The 16,416-nt window shown below is 42.7% G+C and overlaps 1 protein-coding gene across 1 annotated transcript in view; it reads right to left on the bottom strand.

Annotated features, from left to right (window-relative positions):
• AASDH (aminoadipate-semialdehyde dehydrogenase) overlaps positions 1-16,416 on the bottom strand; it is a 468,424-nt gene that overhangs the window by 204,842 nt on the left and 247,166 nt on the right. The gene's annotated exons all lie outside the window — the stretch shown is intronic.

Below are 16,416 nucleotides of genomic sequence, written 5' to 3'. Positions count from 1 at the left end.
TTATTGAATGCTTTACTACTAAACTGATGTTTTAGAATTTGTTTAGACAGCCACCTCTTCCCGGGCACAATGTAGTGTAGCGTTAGATTGCGTTTTTTAGCAAGTAATGTTTTTTTGCAGAATGACTTCAAGGTTATTTGATCTGGGAAGCATGAGAGCTCAGGACAGTGTCACAGGCTGGTATCCAGCAAAGGTGCAGTCCCCTTTCTCTGTGCACTGTGTGCGCTCCTACCTGAGAGGCAGAGGGAAGCTTGGATACCAGCTCAAGTGACGGCTGCAAGAAATAGAGCGGAGGTTGGGAGTGCCTCATAATCCTCGTTAATGACTTTGGTATTTGGCATGAATGTAATGTAAGCTTGAGCCCACTGGCGCCTATCCACAAGAAGATCGTAGGGTTGAAATATATATATATATTGCTGTGGGTATGGCTCACTATTCCCAATCTTGGTGTCTGGCTTGACTCTGCTTGCACCATGGCAGCCTCTACGCTGTTTGATCCAGGGGAATATCAAGAATATTATGAAGAGGAGTGTGACAGGAATTATTGAGAAGACACTCTAACTGAAGCCCTGGACGATTCGGTCCAACTGTCCATCAACAGAGCGCTTGCAGTGGCCCTGAAGCCCATTGCTGAGCAATTGAAGCACTATGCGCTGAGGCATGGGGTCAATTACTCTGCAGCTTGTCAGACCCATCAAAAAGGGTTGCAAAATTGAAACCTGGTTAATTCGAGGTCGCCCCACTTTGAGGCGATGAGAGAAAATGTTGCAAGTTTATATGGGAGATCATGTGTACAGTGCTCTTTTTTTCCAAAAGCCCACCTGGATCTCAAGTGTGGGGCAAGACCACAAACATTGACTCTGATCAGAATGCACAGTGCAACTCTTCTCAAGAACCTTAGTAATTGTACTATTGAATTTGCACTCTTTCGTGAAACTGCTTTATGATACTTGGCGGCGTAGCTGGGATACGATTGGTCAGCGCAGGGAACCAATCAGAAGCTATTTTAGGGTTAAGGCGTATTGAGCGTGCTAGGCTCCACACCTTCTTAATGCAAAGCACGGCGTGGACACACACAGAGGATGCACCATCAGCGCATCCATCCGCATCCAGCCGGGGCCAGCCATTATGCCCAGATTATCACCTACTCCTCGGAAGAGCTCCGATGTCCTGATTCGATACGTTCAAATATAGCCCCTTCCCTCACCATGAAACTACACAAATCAGGCTTATTAAATACCTGTTATTCTAGGCCTACAACTTGTAATTCTGCCCAAACAGTACCACCGCTACCACTCCTAAGCAAAACTCCACCGAACTCTTGGTGATATACCTTAATAAACGCTGCCTTGTCACACACCAGATAAATTATTCCATTTGTTGGACACTTAAGCAGCAGATATGCTATTATTAACCGAAACTTGGCTCACGGACAAGTCACCTCCCCCGCCAGAAATTTTATCGGATCTTCTGACCGATTATTATACCTTACAAACAAATAGAGCATAGTCGCAGTAATTAGGAAACATTGAATTTACTGAATTAACTTCATTAAGTCTTCCATCAGTTGAAAATCTCGTTATCAAACTAGACTCCCCCACTTCATCCTTGACGTGTGCCCCTCCTGTACAGATCTTCAAATTATATGCAAAACTTCCCTCAACTTCAAGCGGAGTCAATTTCTCTTCTAATCATTGATCAAGCCAATTTACTGTTAATAAGTGATTTTAAATATTGAGGAAATGAGGAAAAAGGTGGGCAGTAAGCAGCCGACCTCACTGATACCCTCAACAGTTTAAATTTAGAACAGCAGATACTCCAGGCCACGCATATCAAAGGCTATACCTTGGACCAAATTTGGACCACCAAATTGCCCACGGGAATCCTGAAAACTGCCCCCTGTATATGGTCTGATCACCATCCGATTTTTTTTTTTCTTCACATCTTCCCCTTTATAAACCCTCGACCTGCCCAGGCACTCTATCCGGAAATTGGTCACAAGCTGTTTTTAGCAACTTGATGGAAAATTCCTTCCTAACACCTAAGTAAGATATAGGTAGTTATGAGGATGTGATTATGGAATGGCTAGTTAAGGCCAGCAACTCTCATGCTCCCCTCCGTAAAATCAAATAGATGAGACATCATGACGCCATCAAATGCTTCTCAGAAGAGCTGAAAGCAGCAAAACTGGAACTTCAGCGTGGTGAAAGTACATGGCAAAATAAATACTCTCCTGAGCTCAAGGAAACCTTCATAAGACAACTCAAAGAATACAAATGGCTGATCAGGGAATCCAAAGCTGCCTTTTTCACCAATAAAATTATGGATTCCTCTAACAAGTCAAAAGAGATATTTAAAATCGTCTCACAGCTTTTAGATTCCAATAGAATTACCTTACCTATCACACCCTCTCAATATGTCTGTGACTCTCTCAATTCATTTTTTTATCAACAAGATTGAGACAATTAAAAAGAGCATTCCTTTCGGTCCTCTGCACAACACTATGTGACCTGGTGATAAGAACACATGCAATCTTGCGTCTTTTCCAGAGATCTGTAAGGAGGGCCTAATAGACCTTCTGATAAAAGTTAAATCGGGCTCCACAAACGATACATGTCCCCTGGATATATTAAAAACTGTATTTACACTCTTTCCTGAACAGGCGCTATCCCTTCTTAATCTGTCCCTCAATCAAGGAACAGTTCCTAGCTCCTTTAAAGAGGCAATAATAGTTCCTTAACAAAAGAAAGTAGGTGAGGACCCCCTCGAGTTAAAAAAACTACAGGCTGATCTCTCTACTCCCCTACTTGGCAAAAATACTTGAGGCGCACGTAGTTCGTAACCTCTGCTTGTTCCTTGAGGATTCAGACTTTCTTGATCCCTGCCAAGCAGGATTTCCCCAGGCTCATTCTACAGAAGCAGTTATCCTTTCAGTAGGGGATTACATGCGAGAGGAGGCTAATATAGGCATCATTCAAGCCCTCATCCTCCTCAATTTCTCTGCAGCCTTTGACGCAGTTGACCATAATATTTTGGTTGACCGTTTCAGGGCTGTAGGACTACTGCAGTCAGCAATCAATTGAATTGTCTCATTTTTAAAAGGCTGATCACAATCAGTCAGACTCCCCCACTTCAGTTCTCCTAAAGTACAACTGAATTGTGGGATGCCAGAAGGTTCTTCTATCTCTCCACACCTTTTCAACCTATACATTCGCCTTTTGGTTCACTCTCTCAAAAATATGAAAGTTATCGATTTCAGGGCGACATCTGTGAACCCCCTCCAACAGAGTGGGAATCAGATGATAGCGACTGAAAGAGGTGAATTGACGAGATAAGACATGTTCTACCACGCGTATTGTGTTATTAAACATTAAGAGATGCTGGATGCTTATATGCAGCTACACAAGATGTACCACTGTCGAAGATATATAGATCATTTTTGATGTATGCCACTGAATACTCTACTGTAATACTGACTGATCGTCTACATATGTTTTAAATGCCAATAAAAATGTTTAAAAAAATATATATATATATATATATATGAAAGTTAAAATATATAATTATGCTGACGACATGCAACTTCTCTTCACAACTGACGATACCCCTAACTCCAAGAAGCATTTTCAAGATATGATGCTGTTCATCTAGGATTGGATGGACAGCAATCATCTGAAACTAAACTCTGATAAAACAGAGATATTAATTATCAACAAGCATTGGCAATGCATCAGTGTCGCCTATGTGATGAATAAAGAGCTGTTTTTTTTAACAATCATCGTCCGGGAGAAGGGAAGAGGTCCCTGGCAGATAACATGGAAGCAGACAGGATGTTGCAAAGTGGGCAGAGCTGCTGACTCAAGAGCTGGGGATCCCAGTTCTAGTTTCAGCTGTGCAACATCCTGTGATCCTATGAAAATCACTAAATCTCTTCGGGTGGTAAACTGTTATATAAATATGCCGCAAGAGGAAAAGGCAAAACTTTATGAAAAAATAGTTACACCAAAGCAGATATTAACTGTATTTCAGCCGCGGAAAACTGAGAAAAGAAGCAGATTAGGAACAAGCATTGGTAAATGCAGGAAAACATGCTACAGCCCCAAAAAAAGGAAGAAAAGTAGGTGGCACGCACAGGAACCAATGAGAATCCAGGAAGGGCAGGAGGCGGGATGTCATTCCCTTTTGAGTTTATAGTAAAAACAATGGATTTCTCAAGCACAGCGCAAGCGCTGTGCAGGCGAAACCTAAAAATAAGCTCAGTCTCTGGATCCCTTCCTCTAACCCACTGAGATGGGTATTCTCCCCACTACAAAGTCTGTAAAAATTCTTGGATTCCTCATTGACGAGGATCTCTCCCTGAAACTGCAACTTGGCTCTGTGATATCCTCCTGCTTCTTCCACTCCGCAGAATCAAGAAGATAAAGAAATGTCTCCCTGTTGATGCCTTTGTCCAAGTCATAATTTGCTTTGTTATAACAAGAATTGACTACGCCAATTCTCTTTATTTGGGCATTCCCTACTATCTTACCCGTAGGCTCCAGTTGGTTCAAAACCAAGCCACTCAGCTGATCTACGGACTCCTCAGACACTGCCACATTTCTCAAGTGACAAAAGATCTTCACTGGATCCCTGTTGCCCAGAAATCGGCATTTAAAACAAAGTGCAAAGTATTTAAATCCCTTTACATGAAAAGTGCAGCTTTTATTAAATCTCGCATTCAAACGTACACCCCCATTAGATATCTTTGATCGCCCCAGCTACACTATCTAGTAATCCCTCAATACAATAGGAAAAGGACAGGGGGAGCCAGATTCTCAGCCATTGCCCCTCACATATGGAACTCTTTGCCCTTTGAACTCAGGACTACTCCCAACTTTGGGAAATTCGGTCAGATGTTGAAGACCTGGCTCTTCAAGCAAGCCTATTAATAGTATCCTGTGCCGTTTTAGGTTAGTTACATCAGCGCCAAAAAACCTTTTAGTGTATGTGCGCTCTATAGTAACAAAACATAACAGCCTTCCACATCACGCAAACATACAAGGAAGTTGCTGTTGACAAACTGACTGCAACATACCAACCTCAGATGGGGGTTTTGTCCTTTGAACACGAGGATACTATGCACCCTCAGCCTTCAGAGTAGGTTCTTGCACCTGAGGTGGCAGATTATGTGCATGTAAAACACACAAAGGTCCGTAACCACTTTTGTGCTGTCTGTCTATGACCAGCTTTGTCAGGAAAGGAGCCAGAGACGCCGGACAAAGACCCCAACATGATTGTGTTTATGCAAAATTTTGCTAAGGATTCTAAGAAAGGGATTGATGGCACATGGAAGGTGTACCTGGGCAAGCTACTGGACTTGTGAGGTCCCTTAACTAAGATTCTCGTCTTGCCTACCAAGCAAAGGAGTAAGGCGGTCCCATTAATCCATATACTTTGATTGGCTGAGCCCAGAGAGCTTTTCCAGCTTGGCAACGTGAACTGCTCCATCTCTGCAGTGAGAAAATCTGTTTTATTGTGCATCGATCCAAAACGGGCAGAACTTGATTCAGCGAAAGCATGTTCGGTTGGAAATGTGATGCTATTTGGAGTTCCTTTCGTCAAGGATTTGGGCAGGTTTGTGACTGGGGTCACAGCCCTTGATAAGACCCAAATGTTGCTTATAGTTTTTCATCTTACAGAGGGGCACCATCTGAAGACGCTAGCTATAGATTTACAGGTAATGGTGATTCCAAGTTTGAGTATTGTTCTGGCAGGCAGAGTATTTAATTTTGTTCACAATTGGAAGTTGATTACTCAAGAATTATCTGGTGTTGCAAAGAGTTCAAGGATTCCAACTGGAATAGTATGGTACCCCCATACCAAGGGTGCGAGCCAAACAATTACATTTTTCCTTACAAGAGCAAACTTTCATAGCGTCAGAAATTACAGAATTATTGACCAAAGAATCAATTTGTGTGACCGAACCCCGTACCAGGGTTTCTGGTGCAGAAAAAAGTAGGGATTCACAGATTGGTTTTGAACCTGAAAGACTTCAATTATTGGAATTTTACAGGCATTTCAAGGTGGAGGGCATCCATCTTTTGAGGGATCTGTTGCAATATCTCAATTGAATGGTGAGACTTCTAACCTCATTGAATCCAGCCAATTTCCTGGGTCCCTTGCATTACAGTGCCCTCCAATGCCTCACAATTTAACACCTATGAACCCCCTGCCCTACATGGATCAGATTAAACTATTTCAACAAGCCCGTATGGAAATTAATTGGTGGCGAAGTACATGGAGGAGTGGAACAACAGGGCCTCCTTTGGAATACAGCGATAGATGATCATAGAATCGGATGACAGTAGGTGGGACTGCGGAGTCCGTTGCAGGCAAGCCTCAACTGGAGGCAAATGGTCTAGCCAGAACCTGGAGCTGCATATAAATAGCCTGGAACTTCTGGAGTGCTCGTTTGCCAATTGAACCCTCGCTCCCTAAAAGTTGAGCTGTTGCATTCTGCTGGGGATGGACAAAAATTCTGCAGTACAATATATCAACAAGCTTGGAGGCACCAAATCTGACTTACTATCCGAGATAGTGAAAGAATTCTGGCACTACTGCATACATATTTCTATAATAGCGGAATACAATATGGGTCAGCTGAATGTAGTGGTAGACAAGAACTCCAAATATTTTTGGTACAGCAGGGATTGGAAGCGGCATCCACTTGTGTTTCAGATTCAGAACCTTTTATGGAGTCCGTGCAAAGTAGACATGTTTACCTCCAGGTTGAACACTCAACTCAAACGATTCTTTAGTTGGAGGCTGGACTTGCTAGCACAAGCCATAAATGTTTTTCCACTGGATTGGTGTGGTACCTATATTAATCGTCCTAAATCCAGACTATATGATGTTAATGTAGTGTTATAATTTTTGGATCACTGGCCAGATAATGAAGGTTTAATGAGGAAAAAATTGATGGCGAAATTGACTATACTGTTTTGCTTAATTTCCAGCTGAAGAATGCCAGATGTTAATGCTCTGGATTTATCAGGTAGAGTTTTTTCCACCACAAGATGTGGTATTTCACATTTCTAAATGCATTAACTCAAATTCTATGGCTACTTCTGATCCAGCTTTTGTTAACAATAAGAAAGTGCATGTTGTTCAATGTTTTGAAAATCTGAGGATGAGAACAGTCTATTGCGTCAGGCTGGTTCAGGTCAGCTGTTAATCTCTCTTCAGAACCAGGGATGGACAGGGCGTAGTGGGCACTGGGCATTTCCCCGATGGGCTGCCAGGGTGAGGGTCGGTTTCGGAGTCATGGGGGGCCGCTTTTGTTACCGGGGCCGGTTTTGCAGCATAGCTGTAATATTGGCTCCCTGGAACAAAAGCGTGGTTCATCTCCCCACCCCCGAGCGTCCGGCCCGACTCAATTGCCAGGGTTGGTTTGTGTTCCCAGTCCGGCACTGTTCAGAACCCTTAAACCTGCAGCTTTGGCTACTTTGGTGAGATGGGTTTTATTTTTAATGTTTGAAGCTGAAATAGATGTTTCTATGTTTAAGGCTTATTCAGCACGGGGAGCCATGGCTTCCAAAGTGTATATTTCAGGGTCTGGCCTGGAAGACATAATGAACACGGCTGATTGGCCAAAATAATCTATGTTTATTTTAGGGCACCTGTAAATATTGCTTCTGTTCTTGTGGGACAGCTTTGAACAAGCATAATTTGAGCGTCCGGTACAACCATAGAATAAAACATTTTCTAGCATACAAGTCAAGAATTTTCAATTCTATTGAGGACACGGAGGCATGAATTATCCCACCCATCATTTCTCAAGGCATGGGTATAACTTGATTGATATGAATTATGATTGTGTGCATTTGAAGTGCCCATCCTGCTCTTATGTGATTGTTTAACTGAATCTATACATTCATTGCATAAGTTACATTTTAGTTTCCTTTCAGGCACACAATAGAAGAAGGAGTGAGTACTGAAGACTGACAATCAGGAGGTGTTGACGATTCTTGCTATTTCATGAGTGTGAGCAGTCAGATCTGGTCGAAAAGTACTGGTCAGAGAAGTGTTGATCAAGGATCATGCATGCACAATGGAGGAGAGGCATTTCTTCACAGTTTGGCTGAGGCCGTTGTGAGTTTATTGTTGTTATGATCTGGCATTATAGCATAGAAAGAGGCAGTTAAGTGGTGTCTGTCCCCGTTAGAGGGACAGCTGCCTGATGATTGGGGCAATGTTGATAGACTAATTTTTCATGATCATGGGAAATTTAGTTGTATTAAGTGTTTTTCCTTGGCTGCTGTTTGCTGCAGTAAATAATACAGGAGCTCAGTCCTTACCGCCATATCCTTGATAGGATTGAAAATTCCTGATTCTTAAACTAGAAAACTTTTTAGAATCATCACAGGAAGTGAAGGGGGAAAGGAAAGACTGGCGTATTGGAATGCACTCCCCTTCACCCAACATGTGTGCTCAGAGTGTCCTTAGGACCTCCACGGCCCAACCAAGTAGGCATTCTGAATGGTGTGCTATGTATCAGCTTCTAAACAGAGTATATTAGATGTATACACCCAGGCTTCTTTTTCCCCAGCACAGAAAAAAGTGTTTAATTCATTTATATGAGGCCCACTTACGAATGTGCCTGCTGCAATGGCAAACATGCACTCAGCACTACAATAAGGGCTGGCAGCTCCCTCTGTAATATCAATATGCACCATGAGACAACCTGTGTGAGGAAGTCACTGGTCCAGAAGAGAGAGCGCAAAAGCTTCAGCACCATACACACTGAAAGTGAACTAAAGTTACGCTTGATGGTGAAAATGTCACTAAGTATATACAAGACAAAATACACAATTTAAAAAACATTCAGGAGGTAAAGATCATGTTTAGACAAAGAGAATTTACTAGGAATCACATGGGATCTAAAAATAATGAAAAACACCCAAATGTGATACAACTGGTTTAACGGCCCCTTATGTTTTAAGCCTAAAACCCTCACCTTAAATTTTATTATAAGAGCCTACAACAAGAAAGTGTTTAAGTTTCAATACAAATCGCTAGCAGCGTAGGGATCCAAAGAGAACTAGGCCAACATAGAGTTGGAAGTACAGACTTAAGTTACCTTCATACTTAGTTGTCAGGAAGGACTAAAGTTAACTCAGGTAGGAGTTGATATTAGGCACTATCAAGCCATAAACATCCTGGAGATAACTGAAGACAATAAAAATACTCGGGACCTGAGATCATCGACATAGTGCTTCATCCCAGTCGATATTTCTCTCACCCAGTAGGACTTTCAAGCATTTCCACACTTACAGCTATATCATTTATCTGCCACCAAGGTATTTCTAATGCCTCTGGAAGGAGGCTCATATGGGGATGGACTTCTCCAGATAGAACAAGTTTAGTGATGTCCCTTTTGGGCCCACAGCAGCACATAACACTTTTCTTTTTGTGACATTATTTAAGAAATAACCCTGAACATGTTCTTTCGGTATTTAGTGATTCCTCTCCAGATTTCGTCTGCACATCTAGTACAAGGATGTTTAAAATATATAAAACCATTTTGTACTGTTTTCTGCTCAGTCAGCAGCAGCTCCTAACATTGTAGGCTTAACACGGTAGCCCATCTGCAGCTTTGCACCACAATAGATTTATCATATAAACTGTGTTATGGCCCTCTGTGGGCAGAGAGGAGAATTCCAAGAGAGAAACCAGTCCTGGAACAAACACACACCAGGTAGTGGGTCAGTTGCTAATCCCAGAGACCACTGATATACCCCTTTGCTTACACAGTAAACATAGGCCTAAACAGATAGATAATTTGCCATGGTTGGGTTGTTCTTTGTATACAGTCTGCTAGTAATGTTGATTGCTGAGGGCAGGCATGAGTGAGATACGGAAGGTGATCATCTGTTTACACAGTTTCCTTGGGGACTAAAGACTCATGTTCCAGGTTTGCCAAAATCACATTACTCTGAGATGGTTAGGAGTTCAGGTGAGGCACTGTGAATAAATTCAACTGAACCCCTACATACTGGATATGGATACTGTGTTTGTCCTTGTCTCCCAAGAGCGAAAAAAAAAAAAAAGCAGCCAAAGACTCTCCTATTAAGGCTCTAGTCCTCTTGTGATACCCAAGAGAAACACAAGTGATGGCTCTGGGGCAAGAAACTGATGTAACTTAGGCCATAGTCCACCCAGCTTGCCCCGTAATGCAATCACCTCCTGTACACTGCTGAGCGCGGCCCACGAGAAGAGTGCTGAGTAGCCGTGCATGAGCTCTGCAGCAAGGAGGCTCCAGTGACAAAGACCAAAGACCAGGAAACAAGGCCCCATCCAGGCCCCAGTGGATGGTGTATGCATCCTACAAAAAAACACTTTATTGAGAACCCCGACAGCAGGCTGTAAAAAGATTTTTATGAGGATGTGCGGACCGTCCAATTGAAAAAGAGTAGTTGCAGCTATCCGTTATCGAAAAGATACACCCCATTTTAAATCAAGAACAACGTCAACAATAAAGTCCAAGAAGCAAAACTTAGGACTTTAGGATACTGACTGTTGAAGGATAACTAGACGACTGAGGCGTCAAAGTTTATTGACTAGTCCTGTTTTTAAGGTTCCTTGGGATTGTTTTCAGACTAATTGAGCAGAAAATAATTGACCCAACACCATTTGTGGAATATCCAGATATATGATTTTACAATGAAAAATTAGCAAATTTGATAACAGTCCTGAAGAAGGTGTTGAAAAAAACTTAAGGTACACCGAAACGCATCGACATACAACTGGATTCTGTAATATTTTATTAACTTGTGAAAAGTGCATATTACATGTTGAAGACTAGACTTATATACTAGAGGCTGTAAAAACCCTGAACTCTTGAACTAACTGTCACCTTAGGGTAGTAATGACACAAATGAAATATTGGTAAATAATATGTATTTCCAATGTTGTGATTTTTAACAAATGTGTATTACTATATAAATGATTTTCATGTATTTTCATGTTGTACAATGTTTTTTAAATAATGCATTCGCCAACAGGCCTTTTGTGGAATTGGGATAATAAATTATATTTTTTCCAATAAGCTTGTGTAGATTTAATGGTATTGAGCAGAACTTTATGGTTCAGTGCAAACTAGTGATAAAATAATAACGGTGTCACAAAAGGGTAATCTTCTTGTAACTTGTATTTAGTACCCGGTCCCTTTTGGTCTAACTGGGGTAAACTCTCTCTTTCTTCAAATGAAATTCTACGACACACCATCCGAGGTGTAGGACTGGTTGGAAGAGACTGGCCAATTGACTGGACCCAGGCCACCCATGGGCTCTCACCTACCACCTCAGTCCGGCAGAAACCGCTGACGTGGCAGGACGGTGATCAGCATGACATCGAGGGCACCTCTGACCATCCCAGATAAAGAACAAAGAAAGAAGGAACGCCAAGAAGCCCTTATGGTGGCTGTGGCCATTCAGACTGCCTCGCAGCCCACTGAAGTAGACGCATCCTCTACCTGCTCCCGGAGCTCCGCTGCTTCGTCCCTGGCTCGCTCCGACGACAGAGACTCCATCCAGCTTCCTGATGTTACGTCGCAAACCTCAGACAACATAATATAGACAATGGACAATTATGCACTGTAATGTGTCCTTTTTGTAGCGAATATGTACTATGCACGCAGGCGCACATACCACACTTTTGCTAAGGCATTTACCCCTTGTCAGATTAGATGCACTCTTGGTGCACACCAATGAAGAGGTAGGAACCCCCTAATTACCCTCATCCAGACTGAGACACACCTCCACACACATAAGTTAGCAAAATGACACCCCGACTTCAGACACCCTTATTATGAAAGTTGCCACTGTTCAGCTACAGTTTGGAGAGCATCGACCACGATCTTGCCCAAAACGAGTTATGTATTACCCAGTTGAATCCTCAACCCGTGAAATGTACACATTGTCGCTGGGACCCCACCAGGAAGCCCTAGGTTGCGATCAGCTCTGTGGTCCTTCCCAGACAGGGAAGTACAAGGAACATACATGGCCCAAACTAATGTCCTTACCTGAACCGTGAGAGGTATTCATACGCCCAGCTGCAGATACTCTATGTACGCATACCTCTTATGCAGGCACACTGACATTGCGCTACTACAAGTGACGCAGCTTACACAAGTAGAGTTAAACCGCCCGCGTAAACGTTGGAGAGGGCAAGTATACGGTACAAGCTACTCCTCGCAAGCTAGAGGGGCGATGATATGGGTTAAGGCAGGTGTTCCATACAACGCGGATGAGATAATTATAGACCCAGAGGGAAGGCACACTAAACGGTCAAGCGCTACTCCTGGGCTCAATATATGCCCCAAATACAGACCAAAGCACATTCCTCAGGAATCTCACGGGAACACTGGCTGATTGGAGCGAGCTCCCTTGGCTGATAGGGGGAGACTTCAATTCAGTTTTAGATGTTGATTTAGAAAGATCATATCCCCATCTGACACTTGCAGTGACAGCATCTAACGCACAGGCGCTCAAGGAGTGGTTAACACATTGGTTGCTAACAGATATATGGTGGGCACACAATCCCATGACATGAGTATACTCCTTTTATTCTTCAGTACTTGTCCGTCCTGACTGAATCGTAATATCATCCCCCCTACTCCCATTAGTTAAACACACAGATTACTTGGGACGCATGCACTCCGACCACAACCCACAACTCCTGCAACTCAAATGGGACCCTGGCCCCCCCGCCAATACCTACTTGGCGCCTCCAGCCCGTAGCGCTGGAAGACCAAGCCTTTTGTGTATCTCTAGGGACATCCATACTAGAATATTTCGATTTGAAAGAACACACAGCAGACTAGTTCTCGTTTTTTCATGACCCTTCCCCAGTTGTTTAGGTTACGCCCAGCTCAGGAACTGCTGGATCGAGCCTCTGTTGGCACGAACAGCAGTGGGAAGATATCAATGGCGAGACTGCACACCACACAGTTACAATAGCAGTATCAGGAGATTACATTTTTAAAGTTTTAAGAAGAAATACCATCACAAGGCCAGGACCTAGGCCTAAGTAGAATATCATTTTCAGACCTACATGACAAAAACATGTTTTATTTCTTATATGTACAACAATATGCACTACGTACACTCTGAATTATGTGTCACAGTTATAACAATAAAATGTGGCAATATCACTGTAGTGGATCACAAAGCACATTTTGGTTCAAGATTGGGTTACCTAACTTGCCTATATTTAATATTGTTGTTTGGGTTCAATTTCAGCCTTGAGAAAGTCTGTTTTGGATGAAGCGTGTTGTTGTAATGTTACTTATCTTATGCTACTTCCCCTGTTTATCTTATCTTTTTGATGACATCCGTGTCTTCTAGAATATGACTGCTGCTCTGACTGAATGTTGGAATTTAGAGGGCAGATTGGAGAAATACACTTGAGGCAGTTGGGTGGATGAGCTGTTGTACCTGTTACTTTAAATAAATTCTAAGAAGATATCTTCATCATCTCCTGTCATCATTCGGAAGTATCATCTTTTTAACACTGGCGACGACTGGGAACTTCTAGAGCTCAACTCCAGAACTTCTACAACTCAACCATCACGACTTCAGACAAAATTGTACTTCAAAAGAACTTGATCCTGACTACTACATAACATCTTATCTCTCACCATTGCTGATCAATCTTCAACACGAAGTACGATTGTTCTATTTTCTATTCTGGGTGATTTCATGAGACCATCTGACCCATAGTTACTTTTACATTCCAAGACAAGTAATCTCAAACATCTATTCCTGCATGAGAGGAGTCTCACTCGTACTGTGCTTTACTCAAGTGTTTAAACCTTTCTCCCTCTACTCCTGCTACTTCGTCTGTTTCAAGCTGGAATGACTGTGACTTTGATCAAATTGTCACGCTTTTTAGGTCGAGGACCGTCCGGTCTGCCGAAGGCAGAACCGGAAGTCGGAGATTGAATGTTTCTGAAAGTGGCTCTTTAGCCCGCCTCTCTTTTTGGCTCTCCTCCATTGGCTGGCTTCCTAAACGGAGGCCAGCCATTGGAGGAGAGAGCCGTCCCTCCAAATAGGCTACGTCTTTTTCAGATTCGGGGGCGTGTTCCGTGCTGTTCTTTCCACTTTTTAGCCACGCCCTTTCTCAGGCGTGTTTTTCTCTCCTCCAGCCAATGGCAAGAGGAGAGAAAAAGAAACACGCCCCTGAATCTGAAAACGCCGCTGCGTTTCTCCGAGGCATTTCTGCTTTCCCGAGTTGACAGCTGCTATACATACATACATACATACATCCTGGTAAGCAGGGGTCGATCCTCTCTTGCGTGGCGTGGGTTCACTTGCTGGCGGGTTGCTCCATTGATAACAATTGTCGCCAAAATGAAATAAATAATGAAGCCGATGTCGGTGCAGTTATCGGGATACGTTTATTCAAGATAGGAGCTGGACCAAAACCGACCAGCACATCAGGGAAACCGTCTCTCCGTAATGGCTGAGCACGGAACGCTGGGCTCTGGAACAAGGCGCATGGCCCGTCCACAAGACCAGACAGCCCCACGAGCACCTGCTGCAGCGTTTCTTTCCGCCGGCATTTACCAGGCCTCACATAAATGTCGAGAAAACTCGTGTGATTAATTATCTTCCGGGAGAGCGAGCAGCATTTTGTATAGTTGAGGATTTGACTCATATGAAGTTAGTGCAGAGGGTTAATAGAACGTGTACTAAGTAGATTACAGGGTGCATATGATGTAAACAGATTACTGCTTTCAAAAGAGACATCCTTCTGTTACTTACCATTTATAACTTAAAGTCCTAATATAGAATGGTGAGCTATTAACTTTCATCCCAGAACTGCATACACACTGCAAAGTAAACATTATTAGAAAATTGATTAATGTTGCAAAAAGGGTTAATGCGGCTTGAAATCAATTCGTATTATTAAAGAGAACTCCCAACTATGCTGTTTCTTTTTCGACTCTGCGTTTGTGCGACCGGTGCCACCACACCGGGTGCTGGCTTCCTGGCGGCGCCGTGTTCAAAAGTTTATTAAACTTTTGAAGCACCTGCTGCAGCGTTTCTTTCCGCCGGCATTTACCAGGCCTCACATAAATGTCGAGAAAACTCGTGTGATTAATTATCTTCCGGGAGAGCGAGCAGCATTTTGGTATAGTTGAGGTTTTGACTCATATGAAGTTAGTGCAGAGGGTTAATAGAACGTGTACTAAGTAGATTACAGGGTGCATATGATGTAAACAGATTACTGCTTTCAAAAGAGACATCCTTCTGTTACTTACCATTTATAACTTAAAGTCCTAATATAGAATGGTGAGCTATTAACTTTCATCCCAGAACTGCATACACACTGCAAAGTATACATTATTAGAACATTGATTAATGTTGCAAAAAGGGTTAATTTGGCTAGAAATCCATTCTTATTATTAAAGAGAACTCCCAACTATGCTGTTTCTTTTTCGACTCTCTATCTACCTCACTCTTTATCTCACTACCTCACTCTCTATCTACCTCACTCTCTCTCACTACCTCACTCTCTATTTCAATACCTCACTCTCTCTATCTCACTACCTCACTCTCTCTCTCTGCTAATGCAATAGGTATCACATATGCAAAAACAAAAAGCTAATGCCAATAGAAATGACAATGCCATTTATTTAGGGATACAATGATGATAAAAAAATAATGAGCAATACCAATAGCTCTACCTATAATATTGCCGAGACCATTGCATTGTAAATGCTTGTTTTTTTTCTTTTTACCGCTTTTGCCACTTTGTTGGACCTCTTTGTGATGGCTGTCGTTACTGTGTAGTCGGGTTAACGCACTCTATTACCTTTGTGTGACTTGAAGGTTCGTATTTCTATTGGATTAACTTCGAGGAAGAGTAAACGTTTTACCTCAAGTTTACTTTTGAATCTTGGATCTGCCTCCTCGAGCTGCCTTGCGCCATTGTCCACGCTGAGCTGTCTCGCACCATCTCCTTTGTCCGCGCTGTCTCTGACGTCTTCCCAAGATCCTCTGTACTTGTCACTGAGACGCAGACTCATTGTACGTCCTGCCGCTCCTACCGGTTGCTCGGCAACAAGGATCCGACGCATATACAACTAATTTCGCGCTGATGCGCACAGCACTGTGGGCACAGGAGCGAATCTTCGTTTCTTTATCGAGACAAGCCAAATGCAGCCTGTCTTAGCGAAAGAAGTTCTGACACATGATCCCTTCGCACTGATGCGCACAGCTTTATAAACTCAAGGTTAAGATACTTATATGATTTTTTCGTGCTGATGCGCACAGCATTATAAACATACCTGTGAGTTTCTGTTTCTCCCTTTTCAGCTTCATGATGTGCACATCTTATAACGCTGATGAGCACAGCTTTACAGTGTGTATG

This window comes from Triturus cristatus, chromosome 2_2, assembly GCF_964204655.1.
Source record: "Triturus cristatus chromosome 2_2, aTriCri1.1, whole genome shotgun sequence".
Taxonomy (NCBI): domain Eukaryota; kingdom Metazoa; phylum Chordata; class Amphibia; order Caudata; family Salamandridae; genus Triturus; species Triturus cristatus.
The sequence above is the reverse complement of the archived record's forward strand: the minus strand, read 5'-3'. Positions and strand labels throughout refer to the sequence as shown.